Consider the following 5,922-nt stretch of genomic DNA (forward strand, 5'->3'; position numbering starts at 1 on the left):
AACGTGAAGAACATTGCACTCAGTGGGAGCAGTGATGCTGTCCTTTGGATTGAAGGATGGCTGACATGTCAGGAGAAAGTTTGGTGGTTGAGACACGAAGGACTTCACAGAGATGGCTATCAGTCATTCTGGTTCTCAGTCTGCTTTTGTTCTGATTTAACAGAGAAAATGTTTGTTCACATATGTATGTTGAGCCGAACAGGCTCATCATTCTTTTTGCGTGGCGTCTCATCAGAGGAAACTTGGCATTATCCAAACTCTGATAGAATTCAGGGAGGGAGAGAAGCTGATGTTGACTCTTCAGAGAATCATCACATTGCATTTCAATCAGTTCTAACTGCAGACTCTCTTCCACTTCTTCTGCTTCCACCAGGAAGGGGGTCGAGAACAGCTTGATTTGTTTTTCAATGACAGAAAAATCTTGGAAACGCTGGTTGAATTCTGTCATGAGAGATGCAATCACAGACACATATTTCTCCTTTTTAGCAGAAAGGTCGGCCTTTGGAAAAGCAGACTTGATTTCAGACAGCGCAGGGAAGTGTGCAGCATTAAAGCCTCGTAGTTGTGTCGCAAACAGGCGGAGCTTTACGCAGAAGGCTTTCATGTGCGCATACAGGTGTGGCACCAGCTGTTCTCTGCCTTGTAGGTTCTTGTTCAGTGAATTCAGATGATGTGTAAGATCAACTAAAAATGCCAGGTCTGCCAGCCACAGAGGGTCACTTAGTTCATGAAGAGGTTGGCCCTTCTCTTTTAAAAACTGGTCGATTTCTGATCTCAGCGAATAAAACCGGTGCAGCACAGAGCCGCGGCTGAGCCAGCGTACATCAGAGTGGTAGAGTACATCCCCGTATTCAGCATCCACATCAGATAGGAAAGCCTGAAATTCTCTGTCTTACAGTCCTCTAGCTCGAATTATGTTGACAGTTTTTACAACAGTGTTCATCACATCACCCAGCTGGACAGTCTTGGCACACAGTGCTTCTTGGTGGATTATACAGTGCATCCTAACAGCCTCACCTCCGCTCTCTTTTACCTTGGCGCACACTAACGATGCCATTCCTTTGCGCTCACCCGCCATGGCCGGAGCTCCATCAGTTGTTACTCCACAGAGCTTGTCCCATTTAAGCCCCATCTTTTCAACTGCCTCTGACACAGCTTCAAAAATATCTTTTCCTGTCGTTGTGCCTTTTAGGCTCATCATATCAAGCAGCTCCTCCGTAAAGCAAAAATGATCATCTACTCCCCGCAAAAAAATTAACAGTTGCGCGGTGTCTGTGGCATCTGTGCTCTCATCGCATGCTATCGAGTAAAAATCAAAAGCACAAGCTTTATCTCTCAGCAGAAGTTTCAAGTTAGCGGACAAGTCCTCGATTCTCCGCACCACTGTATTTCTGGATAAGCTCACATTGTTGAAATCCGGCACTTTTTCTGGGCACATTATTTCTGTGACTTTGATGAGGCACTGCTTTATGAAATCACCGTCTGAAAACGGTTTGCCGTGCTGGGCAATAAGTTTAGCGACTTCATAACTTGCTGTTGTGGCGTTTTCCTGTATTTTGTTAGCACGAAAAAAAAACTGCTGTTGAGCTTGCAGGCTAGCTGCCATTTGCTTGACTTTCTGTGTTCGTTCGGCACCGGTGTACGATGTGTAGCTCTGATGTTTGGTCTCATAGTGCCGACGGACATTATACTCTTTCATCACAGCAACATCTTCGTTACAAATCAAACAGACACACTTTCCGTTGATTTCTTTGAAAAAATACTCGTTTTCCCACCGTGTTTGAAATCTTCTACATTCACTTAATATTTTGCGTTTCTTCGGTGCTGCCATTTCTTCTTCTTCGGTGCTGTAAAAGTTTTCTTCGCTTAATTTCGTTTCTGTGGCTGGCTAGATGGAGCCAGCCGCTGGCTCCATCTAGTGTTGAAACTGAGAAGTGCAACAAAGTTGACCTCAAGCTTCTTGTGCGGGCCATATTTAATTATATTTTCAGAATTTGCTGTGGGCCAATAAAAACTGAACCGCGAGCCGCAGTTGGCCCGCGGGCCGTAGTTTGGACACCCCTGCCCTAGAGCAAGCACACAGGCGACAGTGGGAAGGAAAAACTCCCTCTGATGATATTGAGGAAGAGACCTCAAGCAGACCAGACTCAAAGGGGTGACCCACTGCTTAGGCCATTCTAACTGTTATAAGGTTTTTACAAAGCTTTACAAATGTGAAGAACCAGAAAACAGGAATTCAAAACAACATGACATAATAACAAAAGAATATGTATTTGATGAGAAGTCCATGCAGGTGGTTATGCCACAGGCAGGTGTGATCCAGCAGTCCTCATGCCATCAGTGGGCCTGTTCCCACGGCAGCAACCACTTCAGTCTCTCAGTCAGACATCCTGTGTTCATCCACTAGCTGTCCTGCTATATGTAGCTCAGACAGAGAGAGAGAAAGCGCAGAATTCAGTCTCCTGGAAAAAAACTACACCTAAGGTAGAGAAGCTTGAATCTTTGACTCGACTGGGTTGCTTGACGCAAGGACGTTTTGCTTCAAATCGCAGAAGCTTCCTCAGCTAAAATTCTTGCTCTGGAAGTCTGACTTCTGTCTGACTCTTGTAGAGAAGAATAAAACAGAAGCCAACAAAAGCTGGAGTTTTAAACCTAACCAGACCCCTTCTACTGAGAGGCAGACTGCTATAGGCTAGTGCCTAAACAATAGCTCTAATTAGCAACTATTGTGCTCTAGTTAACACACCTAATGACAGGACAGCTGTCCCTCTAATGATGGGATGGATGCCTTTGTGATGGCTCCCTTGATCATGTGAATGACTCATTACCATGAACAAAAGACTGAAACTCTGACCTTTGACCTACTTGAAAGGACCAAACTCACACCAGGCCACATCTGCCAACTCTTGGAGATCTGTCTCAACACCACGTATTTCCTGTTTAGGGGGAATTACTACAGACAGATTCATGGTTGTGCGATGGGGTCTCAGGTATCCCCCATTGTGGCCAATCTGTACATGGAGTGAGTGGAGAAGACAGCCTTGACGTCTTTCACGGGCATCTCTCCCAGTCACTGATTCAGATATGTTGATGACACATGGGTTAAAATCAAGCAACAGACTTTACAGAACACATCAACTCAGTGGACGCCAATATCAAGTTCACACGTGAGGATGCCAGAAACAACCATTTAGCCTTCTTGGACTGTGATGTTACGACTGGAGAGAACAAGCAGCTCCAGACAGGGGTTTACAGAAAACCAACTCACACTGACCAATATCTGCTCTTTGGCTCAAACCACCCCCTTGAACACAAGCTCGGGGTGATCAGGACGCTTCGACACAGAGCCTTACAGGTGCCCACAACTGCAGAGGGAAGGGCTAAAGAACAACAACGTGTCCGGAAAGCCCTCACAGTATGTGGATACCCACGATGGTCCCTGGACAAAGTGCAGAAGTCCCAGAGAACAAAGAGACCAGATAGACAGGAGACGGAGACAAGAAGAAGAGGAGTGTCTCTCCCTTATTTAGCAGGAGTAGGGGAAAAACTACAGAGGATCTTCAGACAGCACAAAATCCCAGTTTACTTTAAACCAGTTAACACCTTGAGACAGAAATTAGTTCACCCTAAGGACATGATCCCTAGTTACAAACAGAGCAATGTAGTGTATTCTATCAGATGTCAGGAAAACTGTAACGAACACTACATAGGTGAAACGAAGCAACCTTTACACAAAAGGCTATACCAGCACCGCAGAGAGGGCTCCAGTGGACCTCAGTCTGTGGTTCATCTCCACCTTAAAGACACTAACCACACATTTGAGGACAAGGAAGTTAAAATATTAGCCAGAGAGAAGAAATGGTTTGAGAGAGGGGTCAAGGAGGCATTCTTTGTGAAACATTTGAAACCCCGCCTTAACCGGGGAGGGGGTCTGAGACACGCTTTATCCCCTGTTTACAATGGGGTACTCAGGTCAAAGGAGTTTCAGTCTTTTGTTCATGGTAATGAGTCATTCACGTCATCAAGGGAGCCATCAGAAAGGCATCCATCCCATCATTAGAGGGACAGCTGTCCTGTCATTAGGTGTGTTAACTAGAGCACAATAGTTGCTAATTAGAGCTATTGTTTAGTCACTAGCCTATAGCAGTCTGCCTCTCAGTAGGAGGGGTCTGGTTAGGCTTAAAACTCCAGCTTTTGTTGGCTTTTGTTTTATTCTTCTCTACAAGAGTCAGACAGAAGTCAGACTTCCAGAGCAAGAATTTTAGCTGAGGAAGCTTCTGCGATTTGAAGCGAAATCTCCTCGCGTCAAGCAACCCAGTCCAGTCGAAGATTCAAGCTTCTCTACTATGGAAACCACCTGGACAACTGAGAGCCTACACAGAAATACACCTAAGGTATAATTCATCAGCAGTAAATCGACAGGAAAGCAAAGAAAATACTAAGGTGATCGCCGGCCGCTAGCCCTAAGCTTCACAAACATACCCAGAATTTAGATAAAGTTGAGGCTGAGACCTGTTCTGTTACTAATAAAGTTAATTAAAAATGATAGGAAGCACAGTACCATACTATGCCAGTATGCTAGCCATACAAAAGGGAGAATAAATGCGTCCTAAGTCTGGACTTCAATGAAAAGGAACAGGAGGCATGCAAGTGGTATTGTGAGCTGATAAGCAGCTAGCAAATAGCTATTTGTTCATCTTTTTGCTTTTTGACTACAAGGAGGGCATTAATAAACTTTTCCTGCTTGGCTTTGTGTATGCACTTGCCTGTGTGTTTGCCTGTGCGAGTGTCCATGTGTTCAGTGTCTACACATTATCTTCACAAACACTTGGTGCATCAAGGTGAAACTTGGTAGATAAGGTCACTTCCCTAAGACCTCGGACAAGTTCAATGTTGGGTGACTTTTTGTAGAAGAATTTTTAGGTCCATATTTGAACTGTGATGAACTATCAAGTGTCCTGATCCGAACTGTATGTCCTCTGGTTGAACTAGCAGGTGTTCAACCCAAAAAAAAGGGCTCTATTAGTCATTCAGTCTGTCAGGGGCTTTCCAAGGCCTTTTAGGTGCTTTCCCGCAGGCCACGTGCAGGGGCCTCAGGCCAGCTGCACGTGTGGCTGAGGCCACGTGCGGAGGGGGCCTCAGGCCAGCTGCACCTGTGGCTGAAGGTCTTTTAAAAAAATCAGTTGTAAATCCTTCACGTTTTAATGGGAGCGTTTGTCACATTGAAATAATGGCCTAACACCTGCTTAGGGTTCACTAGAGGACGCTTCCAATAGAAAACCATGTCTTGGGAATGAAATAAATAAAAAAGTCGAAGGAGGAGCGATGCCCGCGGGTCTCCAATAAATAGATGAGCGCGGTTGTCACCTATTCAGTCTCTCTAGAGGACTCAGTTTGTCTAAACTTTGTGTCGAAGGCTTAAATAAACTTAAAAACTCTGTGCATTTTATCTTGCTTAAGGCTGAATTATTCTAAAGTGTTGTGTCATTTTCTAGCATATCACTTGCAATTAGTTTGTGTTATCTAAAAGACGACATCCTGAGAAGACTAAAGACGAGCCGCGACAGAACTTGGCGAGCCAGCTTCAGGAGGGTCCAGGGGCATTCCGGCAGCCTGGGGCAGTCCAGCTCATCCCTCCAGACCGTAAATAACAGTGATCACGACTAAAAGGTAAGCAGAAACCTTTTATAATTTCTGCACGATCTGGGAGGAGTGAGTCGGGATTTCCGCCCAAGTTGACAGGTGATATTTTTAATTGCCTCTTACCCAAAAGAACCTGGACTAAGAAAATTGATGAGACTAAAAAAAGATAAGATTGAAAATTATCAGGCCTTGTAGATAAAATGCTCAGAAGGTGTGTGTGTTCCCGAGAAAAAGAATGTCTGTGTGAGTGAAAGGTCAGGAATGTTCATGAACTCTGGT

Source organism: Thalassophryne amazonica, chromosome 17 (assembly GCF_902500255.1).
Source record: "Thalassophryne amazonica chromosome 17, fThaAma1.1, whole genome shotgun sequence".
Lineage (NCBI taxonomy): Eukaryota > Metazoa > Chordata > Actinopteri > Batrachoidiformes > Batrachoididae > Thalassophryne > Thalassophryne amazonica.